Genomic DNA, 19,096 nt, shown 5'->3' on the forward strand with positions numbered 1-19,096 from the left:
GTAACATACATTTTGAAGTGCCCTCTTCTAGAGATTTTGGAGGTCCCTCTTGTGTAGAATACATTTGAGAGTGCCCTCACTTATTCATATTGTAGGGCCTCACTCTATTATTTAATCCATTTAAGGGCAGAGACTACAGAGAAAAAAGCCAAGAGACATGGAGAACTAGAAGGTAGCAGTGAGTGTGGCCTGCAATCCTCAGGTATGGCTGAACTCTGTGAACCGGAAAAATAAAGCTGCACTAGTCAACTAGATGAGGAGCTCAAATATATCACTTATGCAAGTCAAAGGACAAAGGATATATGGTGCCCCCCTCCAGGATGGGTTGGAGAAGCTTCTCCAAATGGCTCAGAGATTTTGATTGTCAATATTCCCCAGATTATATAGAAAGAGAAGACTTCTTGATATTGTACTACTTGGTCCAGTGCAGAATGTGCATCATATTTCCAAAAATTACTCCTGGGGGCTGTGTCATAGGTGCAGGGAGATTGCATGACCAGGGCCTCCCTTGTCAAACATTATCTACGATGGAGTACTGTAGTAGTTGTGGCCCTCAATTCAAGTTTTCAGAGGGCCATCAGTCGGTCATCAAAAGTCAGTGTAAATTTCTTTTGAATATGTATCCCCTGCCTCAGTCACAATGTGGCACAACCTGTTACAAGGGCCTCCAATGACAAATATTAGTTGGGTAGGACCACTGGACATTCCAGATTTGTCCACTGCCAATGTGCATATGGTTTGTAAAAATGAGTCCTATGGGCTGTGTCATGGTTGACGCAGGAAGCCACCATCCCAAGGGCCACCAATCACAAATAGCAAATAAGCTGGAGTAGGATACTGTCCTGGTTTGTCCATTGCACAATGTGCATAGGGTTTGTAAAAATTAGCCCTATGGGCTGAGTCATGGTTGACGCAGGAAGCCACCCTCCCAGGGCCCTCCAATCACAAACAGTAGTTAGGATGGAGTTGGAATAGTGTCCTAGTTTGTCCACTGCACAATGTGCACAGGGTTTGTAAAAATTAGCCCTATGGGCTGAGTCATGGTTGACCTAGGTAGCCACCATCCCAAGGGCCTCCAACCACAAATAGTAGTTAGGCTGGAGTAGGAATATTGTCCTGGATTGTCCACTGCACAATGTGCATAGGGTTTGTAAAAATTAGCCCTATGGGCTGAGTTATGGTTGACGGAGGTAGCCACCATCCCAAGGGCCTCCTATCACAAATAGTAGTTAGGCTGGAGTAGGAATACTGTCCTGGTTTGTCCACTGCTCAATGTGCATAGGGTTTGTAAAAATTAGCCCTATGGGATGAGTCATGGTTGACGCAGGAAGCCACCATCCCAAGGACCTCCAATCACAAATAATAGTTAGGCTGAAGTAGGAATACTGTCCTGGTTTGTCCACTGCTCAATGTGCATAGGGTTTGTAAAAATCAGCCGTATGGGCTGAGTCATGGTTGACGTAGGAAGCAAATGTGTTTTTATGGGAAGGGGGTGACGTTAATAGCAATAGCATGAATCTGCATTTTTGGTGAATTTAGGTTGGCTTGCTATCATCTGGAGGGATTACAAACTGAGGAGATATCCAGTCCTTGTTGAATTTAATCAGAGTAAGTCTGAGCATGTTTTCAGTTCCGCTGGGGCAATCATCACTGATAGAAGCACACGCCTCTCCACGTAAATGCAGACAGACACCACACTAGCAGCTGTGCAGGTGAGCACCTCCAAGGCATATAAGGAGAGGTTAGGCAAAGTGTTCAGCTTAGACACCCAATAATTAAGGGGAACTGAAGCATCAGAAAGGACGAACGTATGGTCACTTAAGTACCCCTTGACCATGTTCTGCAACTTATCCCTCCTTGGAATTATTACAGGCACAGATAGCCCTTGCTGTTGTGCTGGTTTATTGAAAATTGACCAATTTGTGCACATTACCCCCCCACCTCTGTTGGAGCTGGTGTTCGTGTCTCTCCCCATTATCCCTTGGTGTTGAAAAGAGCCGGTACCTCTGCCACCAGCATTGTCTGAGGGTGATGTTTTAAGCAACTGATCAACAACAGCCCTTTTGAACGATTCCATTGTAAAACTGTTTAGTGACTCCAAAAGGAGAGAAGGAAATTTCTCCTTGTACCGTGGATCGAGAAAGGTGGCCAACCAGTATAGGTTGTTGGATATAATTTGTATCACTTGAGGGTCTTGCCACAGACACTTACACATGAATTTTGCCATGTGGGCCAAACTGCAAAAAGCCAAATGTTCTGTGTCCCCAACAGTAGAAAAAGTACCCATCCTCTCCTCACGCTGATTCGCCTCCTCCTCCTCCACCTCCTCATCCTCCTCTCCAGCCCATCCAGCCTAGATAGACATGAAGCTTAGGTTTGGTGTCCCCTCTGTAGCATTAAGAGTCCCCTCAGTAGCACAGAAAAACAAATCCTCTCCCTCCTCATCCTCCTCATCTTCCTCCTCATCATCCATAGTTGCCTCAGAATTTTGGCTGGGCTGGGTAGTAACACTCTTTGGGAAATCTAGCTCCATACCACATGCTGGGCACGCAAAGCTTTCTCTTTGAGATTATGCAGTGATTGTTTCAAGAGACACAGCAGCGGGATGGTTACGCTGATAATAGCCAGATCACCGCTCACGAGGTTGGTGTAGTACTCAAAGTTCTCAAGAACCTCACAAATGTCAGTGATCCACACCCACTCGACAGTTGTTATATGTGGTGGCTGACTCTCAGTCTGACGGGCATGCTGAAGCTGGTATTCAGCTATTGCCCTTTGCTGTTCACTAATCCTCTCCAACATATGATAGGTGGAGTTCCAAAGCGTGGGCAGGTCGCAAATGAGTTGGTGACTTGGCAAATTCAAGCGCTTTTTCAGCGCTGTAAGAGCAGCAAAAGTGGTAGAGGAATGGCGTAAATGGGCGCTAATACGGAGCCCCTTCTCAAATAGGTATGGCAAGTCACGGTAAGTCTCAAGACATTTCTGAACATCTAGGTTCAGCACGTGAGCAATGCATGGCACGTGTACCAGCTTGCTGACCTTTAAAGCCGCCACCAGGTTACACCCATTATCACAGACAACCAGACCGGTTTGAAGAGCCACTGATCGGTCTATTGTTTTAAAGCTTGGCACAGCTTTTCTGCAGTATGTGCTTTCTGACTTAAACAGATCAGCTTCAGCAGAGCGTGTTGCCGCTTTGCCGGTGCGCTGCTGCACAGGTCCCAGCTTGGTAGTGATAGGGAGGGTAATTCAGCAGAGGATGAGGAGCAGGAGGAGGGGAGATAGGAAGTGGAATATGAAGAGGCGGAAACCCTGACAGAAGTTGAGCCCGCTATTGTTGGCGTGGGTAGGATGTGTGATGCTCCCATTTGCGCCTTTGTCCCTCCCTCCACCAGGTTCACCCATTGTGCCATGACAGAAATGTACCATCCCTGTCCACAACAATCTGTCTAGGTGTCTGTTGTTTGGTGGACCTTCAAGGTTGCAGCGTTGGTGAGAGCACGGTTCAGATTGTTTAACACCGGCTTGTGTAACGCAGGGACGGCACACCGGGCAAAATAGTGGCAACTGGGAACACTGTATCGTGGGGCAGCCACAGAGAAGTGATCACAGAGAGACTGTGTTCCCACAAGCCTAAACGGCAACCTCTCCACAGCTAGCATTTTGACAATCTGCAAGTTTAGTATTTATGACTGTGGGTGCGTGGCTGGGTATTTACATTTTCTTTCCAAGCTCTCAGGCACGGACAATTAGACACTTTGCTGGGACAAGGAAGTGGATGTGGTTGATGTTTGTTGTGTGTGAACAACGACAGCTTGAGGGCAGAAGGTATGAGCGCCTGCTTCCTGAACAGCAGATTCTGAAGGACATAGCAGAGTCAACATGGCATTGGTTTGACCCGCAGACTCAGATTTGGTACCTAGGTGTTCCGCCATCTACTAGGGTGCTTGGCTGCCTGTGCCCTGGCCTCTGCTCAACTTGGTATGGCAGATGCTACAGACTACAATGTTTTTCTTTGAAGGATATTCAGAAAAAAAATTCCACACAGCAGCTCAACGCCCCCTTGCCCTGACTTGGCACACAGCAGGGGTGCTCTTGGGAATAGTTGACCCAGTTCTCACTCTGGGCAAACCACGACCCCTTGGTGCCTGTGTTGGTGCTACATATCCATCTTCCTCTGTGTTGCTGTCATAGCTATGCATGCCAACGGTCCAGGTTGGATCAGAGGACTCATCATCGACCAACTCGTCTTCCATCTCATCCTCCTTCCCAGTTGACATTATAGGCTGACCTGATGGCAACTGTGTCTCATAATCATCATCCTCCACCTCTGGAGACAGTAAATGGCATTCCGCTATGTGCTTTCTTCTCGCTGTAGGTCCTCAAACACTTGAGCATCAACGCACGCCACCTCCTCTTTTGATAGGCCAGAGCCAACCAAAGGATACGTACCAAACATATCCTCGGAGTGGCCAAGCTTGGGGTCATATGTCTCCTGTGACTGGTATGGCAGGAGGAAAAAGAACCAGCTTCAGGATTGAATGGGCCAGCTTTCTATGTATCCACAGTAAACTGTGTGGTCGTGGAAGATTTGTTGCTGCATGACAAATGCGTAGAGGCCTTGTTTGCTATCCAAGACAGAATCTGGTCTCACTCTTCTGGCTTCAACACACGTTTACGTTCCAGACCGGGAAATTTTTCCAGGAACATAGTGAATGCATCAAGCTTCTTCTGACCTGACACAGACTGAGTGCCTTCTCACGCACCACTGACAACACCACATCCAAGTCCCTTAACAACAGGCTTTTTTGGCATTTTGGGTTTTGTTGACAGATTTTCAGATGTTGATGGCACAAGCCAAGCTTGCTGTCACACCAAAATAGTGGTTAAAATGGGCTGGTGCGTACTTTGTAGCTGGCAGTAGGAAATGTTTGGACTACTGCTTTGCGTAGGGCACCAAACGCTTTTTAAAGGCGGGGACGGCACACTGTGAGAAATAGTTTTGGCTGGGAAAGGAGTACCAAGGGACAGCCATCGCCATGAGGTTGCTGATAGCTTCCGCCTTCACGAGCCTAAAAGGAAAAATTTCTAGTGCACGCAGTTGAGAAATGTGGCAGTTTAGTATTGTGGCCTGTGGGTGGCCGCGTATTAACGCTTGCTTTCCAAGGACTGGGGTAGGAAAAACTGAACTCTGTGCTGGGACAAGGATCTGGAGAAGGTTGCTGACTGTGATGGTTGCAAGTGTGCAACAACAGGTGCAGGGTGGGAGGCATCTTCGCCTGCATCTTGAATGGAGGCTTGGCGTGCACGTACAAAAGGGGAAGAGGCAGTGGTGTCACCTGCAGACACTATTTCTGGACCCTGGCGTTTGGCCAAAATAGTTGGATGCTTTGCTGTCATGTGCCTGAGCATGCTAGTGGTGGTCAGGCTGGTTGTTTTGCTGCCCCTGCTGATGCTGGCATGGCAGATTTTGCAAATGGCCTTTTTGGGGTTAAAAAAGAGCCAAACTCAGGAAGACCTACCAGTTTAACAGGCAACTTCCCTGGTATTGTTGTTTTGGGGAACTGTTGCCTGCCTTGTGTCTGTGGTCACCCCACTGGTTCTTCTAGCCTGTTGTGGTGCTATGCCTCACTCCCCCTCTGTGCTGCTGTCCTCACAATGCATGCCACCTTATCAGGTTGGGTCTGTGACTTCATAGTCCACCACCTAGTCTTACACTTCTGCACTCTGATCTTCCTCCTCACTTTCTGTCCATTATGTCTCATCATCATCCACCTTTTCCTATAGTAATTGCACTTTCCTACCTTTGTGTGAACATGGCTGCTGAAATGTTTGGGCATCGCTAAATGCGATCTCCTGTTGCCCCGATTGAAGCGGACCAGAATCTAAAAATGGAAAGATGACCAAAACAGTTCTTCAGAGTATCCAAGTGTGGAATCAGTTGTCTCCAGAAACTCGGCATGGTGGGAGGAAGGAAGATCAGGGTGAGAAATAAGCCAACTCCAAGAAAAAAAATCTCCCTGATCACCACATTGCTCAAACAAGAATCTGCAAAAACAATTGTTCATGCCCTCATCATCTCCCTCCTCGACTACTGCAACCTCCTGCTCTCAGGCCTCCCTTCTAATACTCTCGCATCCCCCCAGTCTATCTTAAACTCTGCATCCTGACTAATCTACCTATCCCCCTACTATTCCCCGGCCTCTCCTCTCTGTCAATACTTTCACTAGCTCCCCATTGCCCAGAGACTCCAGTTTAAAACCTTAACCTTGGCATGCAAAGCCATCCACACTTGTGTCCTCCACACATCTGTGACCTAATCTCCCAGTACTTACCTGCACGCAACCTCTGATCCTCTCAAGAGCTTCTTCGCTACTCCCCTCTAATCTCCTTTTCCCACAATCGCATACAAGATTTCTCCCATGCATCCCCCTACTCTGGAACTCTCTACCCTAACATATCAGGCTCTCACATAACATGGAAACCTTCAAAAGGAACATGAAGACCAACCTCTTCTGACACGTCTACAATGTGCAGTAACCACCACTCCACCATACTGCTGCACGACCAGCTCTATCCTCACCTACTGTATTTATTTTATTTATTTTACTCATTTATATTGCGACATTAATTCCACAGAGCTTTACAGACATTATGGGCACTGTCCCCTTTGGGGCTCACAATCTAAATTCCCCACCAGTATGTCCTTGGAATGTGGGAGGAAATCGGCGAACCTGGAGGAAACCCACGCAAACACGGGGAGAAAATACAAACTCCTTGCAGATGTTGTCCTTGGTGGGATTTGAACCCAGGACCCCAGCGCTGCAAGGCTGCAGTGCTAACCACTGAGCCAGGGTACTGCCCTACTGTATCACCCATCTCTTGTAAACTGTGAGCCCTCGTGGGCAGAGTCCTCACTCCTCCTGTACCAATCACCATCACATTTTTGTTTAAGATTATTGTAATTGTTTTTGCTATGTATACCCCTTTTTCACATGTAAAGTGCCATAGAATAAATTGCGATATAATAATAATAAGAAGAATAATAAGAATAATAATATTAAATGGAAGACAGGGTGGTGGTTGCAAACTGACTGGAAGCATTATCTATATATCTGCTTTCCAACCAACAACCTTTTCACACTGGTCTGGCTTCAACAGTGGTATTGTGTGGCCCCCTAGAAAGTGGGACAGAAAGCTAGGTGGACATGATGTGGGTGCTTGTGCTCTCTCAGCAGGCACAGTTTCATCTTGCCCGTGGCCTCAGCCTCTGCATGCACCATCACCATTATGTTCATTTCCCCATCCCTTTCCACTTGCCTTGCCCATTTTAAATGGAGTTTAATATTTGTCATATTGCCAAAAATGTCTGTATTATTATAATATTGTATTAAAATATAGGATCATGTCTGATGACCACGGTTTTAAGCAGTGACCTGGGATACAGAGATGCTTCCAGGGGTCTTCCCCATGCTGTTCCCATGTCATTTCAGCACTGTATGGATGTCTCTGATCATGTCTCACACACCACATGGACAGATAAGGTAATAAAATGTTAAAATGACATTTACTGTTGAATGTATTTTTCACCATTGAAAGCAATGCGAAAGTGCAAAAACGAATCAAATACAAATTATATTAAAGTCATTACCTTGGAAAGAATGTTTCTTAACATTTTTCCAGAAAAATCCATTTTGGCTTTGTTTTTGTATGTTTGATTGTGAGTCCGTAAAAGTGGCGTAATACTCTGACATTATTCACAGCAGTGACTTGGGAGTCAGAGATGCTTCCAGGGATCTTCCCCATTTCCCCATGCTGTTCTCATATCATTTTAGCACTGTTCCCATCGATATGGCCACTTTTTAGACCCCCTCTAGACCTTCGGGTGGGGGCCGCCGTAAAGCACCCGAGCATTACGATTTTCTCGACCCGAGCAATGAGCACCCGAGCATCTTAGTGCTCGGTCATCACTAATCAGATCCCAAAAAAATTGATAATTTTTCCGCTCTTTGAAGAGAAACCATAGCTCTTACTTTCAAAACAAAACACCTGTTTGTTCTAAATAAAGGATTAATTTTTGGATGGCTGGTGAAAAAGCTATGATTTCTTTATTTAGCAAAAAATAAGCTCTGAATAGTCCATAAACAGGAATATATTTTTTCACGACCCTTTTTTGTATTCATTGCCTGTGTATAAACCACATCTATTCAGGCATTAGCCTCCCAAAAGGGATAATTTTTGGACCATTTTTACTATTTAAGAAGCTTAAAAAGTCTATAAATGTAATGCATTATTAGTTACCAGCAGTTACTATCTATTTTACTTTAGCCAGATCTGTTGCGCTCACTTTGGACATTTCTAAAGCTGTGTTTGCGTTAGGGAACTTGAAAGAGCTTCAATACAGTCCTAGGAAACATCAGAGTGTTACATTCGTTTGTTTTCTAGATGCTTTGCAGTGTAGAGATTCGCAGTGAATAGTTTTACTGCAAATCGATTTTCTTTGAGAAGATTCAATGTACCCGGTGAATTCTAATTTCAAAATATTCAATCATCTCTAATTTATATTTATATTTATATCTAGAATTAAACTGGGCCACAGGTGAAAAAATGAATCCTCTAGTGACCCCTTGTGAAGAAGTTAACCCGCACTCTCATATATCAGCAGTGTTAAACGCATTACACTTAACAAAGCGTTTCTTCATTTTAAAAAAATCTTACTGTTGCTTAACCCCTTTTTGACGCAAGACATATACATATGTCCCTCTGGGCTGGGCCTTAATGACCAGGTACCTATGGATACGTCTCGGTGAATATGGGCACACAGAGCCTGTGTGCGCGCGATTGCCACCGGGTGTCAGCTGAAATTGACAGCTGACACCCGGCAGTCAGTGCCAGGAGTGGTGCCCACACCGCTCCCAGCTCTTTAACCCCCTAAATGCTGCGATCACTGCGATCGCAGCATTTAGCGAGCAGTGCATGAGCTAACTATAGGTGCATCTCAATAAATTAGAATATCATCAAAAAGTTAATTTCAGTTCTTCAATACAAAAAGTGAAACTATATTATATAGAGTCATTACAAACAGAGTGATCTATTTCAACTGTTTATTTCTGTTAATGTTGATGATTATGGCTTACGGCCAATGAAAACACAAAAATCATTATCTCAGTAAATTAAAATAATTAACAATAATAAACAAAATACACCTGCAAAGGCTTCCTAAGAATTTAAAAGGCCCCTTAGTCTGTTTCTGTAGGCTCCACAATCTAATTTTCATTTAGAAATCAAGGTCCCAGAGTCTGGAGGAAAAGTGGAGAGGCATACAATCCAAGCTGCTTGATGTTTAGTGTGAAGTTTCCACAATCAGTGATGGTTTGGGGAGCCATGTCATTTGCTGGTGTAGGTGCACTGTGTTTTATCAAGACCAAAGTCAGCACAGCCGTCTACCAGGAAATTTTAGAGCAGTTCATGCTTCCCTCTGCCGACAAGCTTTTTAGAGATGGAAATTTCATTCTTCAGCAGGACTTGGTACCTGTCCACACTGCCAAAAGATGTAATTACTTACCGGTAACGGGATTTCTCAGAGCCCATGATGGCACCACAGAGAGAGGGGATCCGTCCTTCAAGGACAGGAAACCTACAGATAAAAGGGCATTACCTCTCCCCCGCATCAGTTGTTTACAGAGCATGAGAGGACGACCAGGTTAGTAACACAAAATTTTACATTTTAAGAACTTGTCAGAAACACCACGTGGCTACAAACAGGCAACTAATAAGTGTGTCCACCCACACGTGAAGGGAGGGAATATACAGGTGCCTTCATGGCCTCTGAGAAATCCTGTTACTGGCAAGTAACAACGTCTTTCTCCTTCCCCCATTACGGCACCACGGAGAGAATTACAGAGAAGTGACTCATTAGGGGGGGACCACAGCTTCCAGAACCCTTCTTCCAGAACCCTTCTTCTGAAAGTAAGGTCTGAGGAAGAGGTTAAGTCTAGCTGGTAGTGATTGAAGAAGGTAGAGGGGGAAGACCAGGTTGCCACTCTACATATCTGCTCTATTGTAGCACCGGCCTTCTCCGCCCAGGAGTCTGCCACCGCTCTTGTTGAGTAGGCCTTCAGTTTCTCCGGGGCAGCTTCCCCACGTGAGGAGTACGATAGTGTGATGGCCTCCCTTATCCATCTGGCCAGCGTGCCCTTGGAAGCTTTTTTCCCCTTATGAGGGCCCTGAAAGCAAACAAAGAGAGAACTATCCTCCCTAGACTCTTGTGTCGCCTCTAGGTAATGGATTAGGCACCTTCTGACGTCTAGTGTATGCAAGACTCTCTCTTTCGTGTTCCTAGGGTTGGGGCAGAAAGAAGGGAGGGTGATTTCCTGGGACCTGTGCAATCTTGACATGACTTTGGCAGGTAGGCAGGGTCAGTTCTCAGAGTAACCCTGTCCTCCAAGATTTGTGTGAAGGGGGGCCCTGCAGATAGGGCATGAATATCACTAACCCTATGTGCGAATGTGAGAGCTACTAAGAGCGCTGTTTTGAGGGATAGAATTTTCAGAGACGCTTCTGACAGAGGTTCAAAAGGGGCCTTCGTTAAAGCTGAAAGGACCAAGTTTAAATCCCAAGGTGTAGTGTTTCGGGAGGGGATGTGTCGGGATCTGGATGATGCTTTAATGAACCTAGATACCCATCTATCCCTAGCCAGATCGAAATTGTAGAGGGTTCCCAGGGCCGCAACTTGGACTTTTAAGGTACTTGTGGCCAAACCCTGTTCCAAACCCCTCTGTAAAAATTCCAGGATAGCTGTTAATGGAACCTCCCCTCCTAGCCTGGAACCTGAGACTGAAAGGAATTTCCTCCAGGTTTTCCCATAAAGTTTGGTGGTCACGGGTTTCCTACTTTGAAGTAGTGTGGTGATAAGATTTGGGGAAAAACCTTTGTCCTTCAGAAGAGCCCTCTCAAATTCCAGGCTGTCAAGTGTAAGTTTGATGCCTGAGGATGGAGAACCAGACCCTGAGAAAAAAGGTCCGGAAGCTCTGGAAGAACCCATGGGTCGGAGATTGACAACATTCTCAGCCAAGAAAACCACGCCCTCTTTGGCCAGAAGGGGGCTATCAAGATTACTCTCACTTTCTCTTCCCTGATTTTCCTCAGAACAGCTGGTATCAGGGCGGTCGGAGGAAAAGCATAACTAGAGGGTGACTCCATGGGATCATGAAGGCATCTAAAGCTATGGGGTTACCTTTGGGGTCTAGAGAGCAGAAAGAGTGTGTTTTCTTGTTCCGACTGTTGGCGAACAGATCTATGGAAGGACGTCCCCACATTTTTACAATCTGACGAAAAACTGACTGATTTAACTCCCATTCGCCCTGCTTTCACTGTGTCCAACTCAGGAAGTCTGTGGTGCGATTTTCTATCCCTTTTATGTGTAGGGCTGATAGGGATTGTACGTTTTCCTCAGCTAAATGAAAGAAGACCTCTATCGCTTGCATCAGAGAATGGGACCTTTTACCCCCCTGGTGGTTCAGGTGCACCACTACTACTCGGTTGTCTGAGAACACCCTCATGTGGTGGCCTTGTAGTGTGTGCATGAATTCCCGGAGTGCCCACTCTACTGCTAGAAGCTCCATCATGTTTGAGGAAACTAGCTTTAGACGTTCTGTCCAGACCCCCTGAGCTACAAGGTTGTTGAGGTAACCCCCCAGCCCCCGGGGCTTGAGTCTGTGGTCAGGATTTGAGATGTAGGGATTGTCCAAGGAATACCCTGGGTTAGATTGTCTATCTTCCCCCACCATTCTAGGGAATGTGTGGTTTCTGCAGATAGCGTTAGCTGCCCTCCTAAATGCCCTTTAAGGGATTTTTCTGCCTTTAGGATTTCCTACTGCAGGGTCCTTTTGTGTATTTGGGCCCATTGGACGGCCGGGAAACATGCTGTCAGGGAACCTGGAAGGGACATGGCTTTCCATAGGGACATAGACGGGTGGGATTTTGCCCGCGATATTTGGTCTATGATTTTGTGAATTTTCCCTGTGGGGAGACGACACTTTTGTCTTTTTGAATCCAGCACGATGCCTAGGTATTCCTGTATCTGGCATGATTCTGTTTTGGATTTTTCCAGATTGAAAAGCCATCCTAAGTGTGTCAAGGAATCCATGACCTTTCCCAGATGAGTTTTGCAGTTTAGGAAGGAACTGCCTATTACCAGAAAGTCGTCTAGGTATGGAACGACTAGGGTGTTCAGTGACATCACCTCCGCAATTATTGCCATCACCTCTGCAATAACTTTGGTGAAAACCCTTGGGGCTATGGCAATGCCGAATGGGAGGGCCGTATATTGATAGTGTTTGACCACTCCACATATGGGAACTGCTACTCTGAGGAACTTCTGGTAATCTTTGTGTATTGAGACTTGATAATAAGCGTCTTTTAAATCCAGGACAGCCATGAAACAATCGGGAAACAGCATTTTTACTAATGATTTTATTGTCTCCATTTTGAAGGCCTCTATCTTCAAAAGTCTGTTCAGCTTTTTTAGGTTTATAATCGTCCTGTAAGTCCCATCTGTTTTTTTCCTTAGGAATAACGGAGAATAGAAGCCCTTGCCTTCCTCCCTCTCAGGACCTCCTGAAGGACTGCCTTCCCTACCAGTCCCTGGATTTCCTGCTCCAAGGCCAGCTGCTCCTCGTTTGAGGACCTTTTGGGGGTTAAGACAAAGTTTGGCTGAGGAAATGTGAGGAACTGGAGTTTCAGGCCTGATTGTATTAGGCTCAGAATCCATGAGCTGTCGGATATTAATTCCCAGACCGGGAGAAAGTCTGACAGCGTGCCAGAGCTTCAGAGAAGCATTTTTCTGGCGCCCCCAGCTCTCTTTTAAGGCACTGAGAGTCCCTCCCATAGTGCTTGCGGTGATCCGGCGTCCCCTCCTCCCCTGCACCTGCGGGGGGACGCTCGCGCCTGCGCAGACTGGTTTCCCAGTCATGCATTGCGGCGCCGCATCATCAGGAGGCGCCCGGCACGCTCGCGCATGCGTGGCAAACCCGGAAGTCCATTAGAATGCCGCCGGGCAGCGCCGCGATTCCACCTGCCGCAACCAGGGGGGTCCAGCGCACCACCTTGACAGGCCCCGACAGGCCCCATCTTCTTCGTCTGGACTGCCGCCGCACACCCTAAAGGCCACTGACCCCAGCGGTGGCGCATCAGGGTACCGCACAATCCGAGGCAGGGAACACCCGCTGCCTGTATCGGACTGGCCGGGCTGGCATCCCACGACGTTCATCTTCTGGCACCCCGCAGGTATGTCTCCTTTAGGAACTGTAGGATCCCGTCAAGGACAAGAAGCCAACTGATGCGGGAGAGAGGTACCGCCCTTTTATCTGTAGGTTTCCTGTCCTTGAAGGGCGGTTCCCCTCTCTCCGTGGTGCCATCATGGAGGAAGAAGAAAGTACCAATACCTGGATTAAAAACAACAGTATCACTGTGCTTGATTGGCCTGCAAACTCACCTGACCTTAACCCCATAGAGACTCTATGGGGTATTGTCAAGAGGAAGACGAGAGACACCAGACCCAACAATGCAGACGAGCTGAAGGCTGCTATCAAAGCAACCTTGGCTTCCATAATACCTCAGCAGTGCCACAGGCTGATCACCTCCATGCCACGCCACATTGATGCAGTAATTGATGCAAAAGGAGACCAAGTATTGAGTGCATTTACTGAACATACATTTCAGTAGGTCAACATTTCGGATTTTTAAAACATTTTACAATCTGTTGTTATAAAGTATTCTAATTTACTGAGATAATGACTTTTGTGTTTTCATTGGCTGTAAGCCATAATCATCAGCAATAGCAGAAATAAGCACTTGAAATAGATCACTCTGTTTGTAATGACTCTATATAATATATGAGTTTCACTTTTTGTATTGAAGAAGCAAAATAAATTAACTTTTTGATGATATTCTAATTTAGTGAGATGCACCTGTATCTTGTGTATGCGGGGCTGACAGCTATAATGCATAGCAGTGATCCTGCACTGCTGTGCCTTATAGCAGCCATCAGACAGCAAAAAATGAAAGTCCCATAATGGAACTAAGTAAAAAAGTAAAGAAAAAAAAAATCACAAAATTATGAAATAAAAAATATATATTGTACCCAAAAAGAAATATTAATATGAAAAAAAAAAAAACCCAAACAATAAAAGTACAATAAAAGTACACATATTTGGTATTGCCATGTCTGAAACGACCTGACCTATAAAATTGTCCCACTAGTTAACCCCTTTTAGTGAACGCAGTAAAAAAAACAAAGCAAAAAACGATGCTTTATCATCATACTGCCAAACAAGTGGAATTAAACGCGATCAAAAAGATGATAAATAACAATGGTACAGCTGAAAACATCATCTTGCCCCACAAGAAACAAGCTGCCATTCAGCTCCATCAGCTGAAAAATAAAAAAAAGTTATAGCACTCAGAATAAAGCGATGCAAAAAAATATTTTTTTCTATAAAATAGATAAAAAGATATCAATATAGTATCACTGTAAACATACTGACCAGAAGAATAAAGCTGCCTTATCAATTTTACCACACATGGAACGTCATAAAAAAAGAATCCCAAAAAAACATTTACTGAAATGTTGTTTTTTGTTTATTCTGCCTCCTAAAAATCAGAATAGAAAGCGATCAAAAAATTTAATTTGCCCGAAAATGTTACCAACAAAATGTCAACTTGTCCCGCAAATAACAAGCCCTTACATGACTGTCGACCAAAATATGGAAAAATTGTAGCACTCAAAATATGGTGATACAAAAACTAGTTTTTGCAAAAAAAAGCGTTTTTAGTGTGTGACAGTTGCCAAACATAAAAACCCGATATAAATCTAGTATTTCTGGAATCGCATCGACCTGAAGAATAAAGTCATGTAATCACTTATACCACACAAGGAATGGCGTAAAAAATAAATAAAACCAATTCTTCACCTGCTGCTGATTTGTTCATTCTGCCTCCCAAAGATCACAGTATGGTTCGGCTGTCATCATCCCGCGCTCTGTGCTGAGTGCTTACACCGGGGTTTCCCGGTTTCTCTGAAATACGCGATTCAGAAGAAACCCCCAGCAAGACATTCCCTGTAATGAGGCAGATGGAGGCACCATGGACGCCGTCTGGCCTCTGATCCCACTGTGTCCATCTTTTTATTAGGCGTGCATACAAGTGCAGTTGGCCACAGTTTTGTGAACCTCTGAAAAAAGGACACCATCAAACAAAGGCCAGACGGAGTCCAGAGTAACTCTGCTGCCTCATTATAGTGAATGGATCCCTCGGGGGTTTCATCTGAATTACGTCACTCGGAGATTTAAATGGAAACTCCAATATCAGTGCTCAGCGCAGAGTACAGGACTAATGGTAAGATTTTACATAACATTTTGGATCACAATAAAATTTTTGACCACAAAAAAAAGCAAGTCCCCACTCAGATCCATCATCTGTTAAAGGAAATATAGGGGGGTTCCACAATACTAGTAGCACAAAGGCTCTGGAAAAGCAAAATGGCCCTTGCCCCTTAAAAGAAATTCAGCAAATTCTGTGCTTCCAAATACAAATGCTCACTTCCCTTTTGAGCCCCACAGTGTGCCTAAACCGCAGTTAGTGTCCACATGTTTGGCATTTCTGTAGCGATGAAAGCCCGCCTAATTTACGGAGTCTCGCCATGTGGCTAAGCAGGACCGTATAGCCACATATGGGGTATTTCTAGATTCAGCAAAAATTGTGTGACAAATTTTGGAGCCATTTTTACCCATTTCCCAGTGTGAAAATGTAAAATCTTGGGCTAAAACAAAACTTTGGTGGTAAAAATGTAATTATTGTTTCTTCACTGCCCAATGGTGTAAAATTCTGTGAGGCACATTGTAGTGTCAACATGCTCACTGCACCCCTAGATGAATTCATTGAGAGATGTAGTTTGTAAAATGGGATCTTTATGAGGGGTTCTGCTGTTCTGGCACCTTAGGGGCTCTGCCAATGTGATATGGCACCATCAAACCATCCCAGCAAAATATGAACTCCCTTATTCCCTTCTGAGCTTTGCACTGTAAATCAAAAAAAAAAAAACTTGGGAGTATGAACTGAAACGTAAATTGATGTGCATGCAAAATGTAAATGCATGTTCACATAAGGCCACTAGACAGAGAAAAACCAAAAACAAGCAAAATACCCAAATAACTGGAAGTAAATGGGTAAATCGCACAGTGCAAAAATAATGATAAATGATAAAGGGTATTTAGTTAACATAATTTTGATCAAAATAATGAAAAAGCCATCCCACCACTTCACGGTAACCCTTATGGGACAGTCCTAACTCTAATATTAAAACCTTACCATTTGTCAAGTGACATACATATGGACAAAGGCAAATAGACTGAACCCGTAGTAGAGACATAGACCTGAGAGGCAGAATGAACCTTTCAGCTCAGACAAAGGGCGGCCACACCCTTAAATGCACTAAAGTACAGTACAGACCAAAAGTTTGGACACACCTTCTCATTTAAAGATTTTTCTGTATTTTCATGACTATGAAAATTGTACATTCACACTGAAGGCATCAAAACTATGAATTAACACATGTGGAATTATATACTTAACAAAAAAGTGTGAAACAACTGAAAATATGTCTTATATTCTAGGTTCTTCAAAGTAGCCACCTTTTGCTTTGATGACTGCTTTGCACACTCTTGGCATTCTCTTGATGAGCTTCAAGAGGTAGTCACCGGAAATGGTTTTCACTTCACAGGTGTGCCCTGTCAGGTTTAATAAGTGGGATTTCTTGCCTTATAAATGGGGTTGGGACCATCAGTTGTGTTGTGCAGAAGTCTGGTGGATACACAGCTTATAGTCCTACTGAATAGACTGTTAGAATTTGTATTATGGCAAGAAAAAAGCAGCTAAGTAAAGAAAAACGAGTGGCCATCATTACTTTAAGAAATGAAGGTCAGTCAGTGTGAAAAATTGGGAAAACATTGAAAGTGTCCCCAAGTGCAGTTGCAAAAAACATCAAGTGCTACAAAGAAACTGGTTCACAAGAGGAACCCCCCAGGAAAGGAAGACCAAGAGTCACCTCTGCTTCTGAGGATAAGTTTATCTGAGTCACCAGCCTCAGAAATCGCAGGTTAACAGCAGCTCAGATTAGAGACCAGGTCAATGCCACACAGAGTTCTAGCAGCAGACACATCGCTACAACAACTGTCAAGAGGAGACTTTGCGCAGCAAGCCTTCATGGTAAAATAGCTGCTAGGAAACCACTGCTAAGGACAGGCAGCAAGCAGAAGAGACAAGTTTGGGCTAAAGAACACAAGGAATGGACATTAGACCAGTGGAAATCTGTGCTTTGGTCTGATGAGTCCAAATTTGAGATCTTTGGTTCCAACCACTGTGTATTTGTACGACGCGGAAAAGGTGAACGGATGGACTCTAAATGCCTGGTTCCCACCGTGAAACATGGAGGAGGAGGTGTGACGGTGTGGGGGTGCTTTGCTGGTTACACTGTTGGGGATTTATTCAAAATTGAAGACATACTGAACAAGCATGGCTACCACAGCATCTTGCAGCGGCATGCTATTCCATCCGGTCTGCGATTAGTTGGTCCATCATTTATTTTTCAACAGGACAATGACCCCAAACACACCACCAGGCTGTGTAAGGGCTATTTGACCAAGTAGGAGAGTGATGGGGTGCTACGCCAGATGACCTGGCCTCCACAGTCACCAGACCTGAACCCAATCGAGATGGTTTGGAGTGAGCTCGACCACAGAGTGAAGGCAAAAGGGCTAACAAGTTCTAAGCATCTCTGGGAACTCCTTCAAGATTGTTGGAAGACCATTTCCGGTGACTACCTCTTGAAGCTCATCATGAGAATGCCAAGAGTGTGCAAAGCAGTCATCAAAGCAAAAGGTGGCTAGCTTGAAGAACCTAGAATATAAGACATATTTTCAGTTGTTTCACACTTTTTTGTTAAGTATATAATTCCACTTGTTTTAATTCATAGTTTTGATGCGTTCAGTGTGAATGTACAGAAAAATCTTTAAATGAGAAGGTGTGTCCAAACTTTTGGTCTGTACTGTATATCAAACTGCAAAGAAAAAACCTGGGAGTCTGAACTGAAACGTAAACTGAAACGTTTTCGTCAACATATTGGGTACCGGTGTACTCAGGAGAAATTGCATAAAAAATTTTAGGGTCCATTTTCTCCTGCTATCCTTGTGAAAATGAAAATATTAGAGGCTAAAACAACATTTTTGTGCGAAAAATATATTTTTTTTCATTTTTAGAGATCTCCTTTGTAAATTTCTGTGAAGCACCTGTGAGTTCAAGGTGCTCACCACACAGCTAAATAAATTCTTTGAAGTCTAGTTTGCAAAATGGGGTCACTTGTGAGGGTTTCCACGGTTTAGGCACATCAGCAGCTCTCCAAATGCAATATGAGACCTGCAGACCATTCCATCAAAGTCGGCATTCCAAAATGTCATACCTTCCTTTCTGAGCCCTGCCGTGCGCCAAAACAATAGTTTTCCCCCAACATATGACGTATCTTCATACTTAGGAGAAATTGTACAACAAATTTTAGGGTCCATTTTCTCCTGTTACCCCTTTGAAAATAAAAAATTTGGGGATAAACATTTTTGAGGGAAAAAAAATATTTTTTTATTTTCACAGCTCCACGTTATAAACTTCTGTGAAGCACTTGGGGGTTCAAGGTGATCACCACACATCTACATAAGTTCCCTGAGGAGTCTAGTTTCCGAGCCATGTTGCACGCCCAAACAGTGGGTTCCCCCCACATATGGGATATCAGCGTGCTCAGGAGAAATTGAACATTGCAATTAAAATGTGCAAAAATAAAAAAATTGGATCTAAAATAAATTTGTGTGAAAAAAGTTAAATGTTCATTGTTTTTTTCCACATTCCAAAAATTCCTGTGAAGCTCCTGAAGGGTTAATAAACTTCTTGAATGTGGTTTTGAGCACCTTGAAGAGTGAAGTTTTTAGAATGGCATCTCTATAAATGCAACAATCCATTCAATTCAGTCATAGACGGATTATAATGAGGGCAA

The sequence above is a fragment of the Phyllobates terribilis genome, unplaced genomic scaffold (genome assembly GCF_046119375.1).
Source record: "Phyllobates terribilis strain yellow unplaced genomic scaffold, ASM4611937v1 Scaffold_1__5_contigs__length_1240528914, whole genome shotgun sequence".
Lineage (NCBI taxonomy): Eukaryota > Metazoa > Chordata > Amphibia > Anura > Dendrobatidae > Phyllobates > Phyllobates terribilis.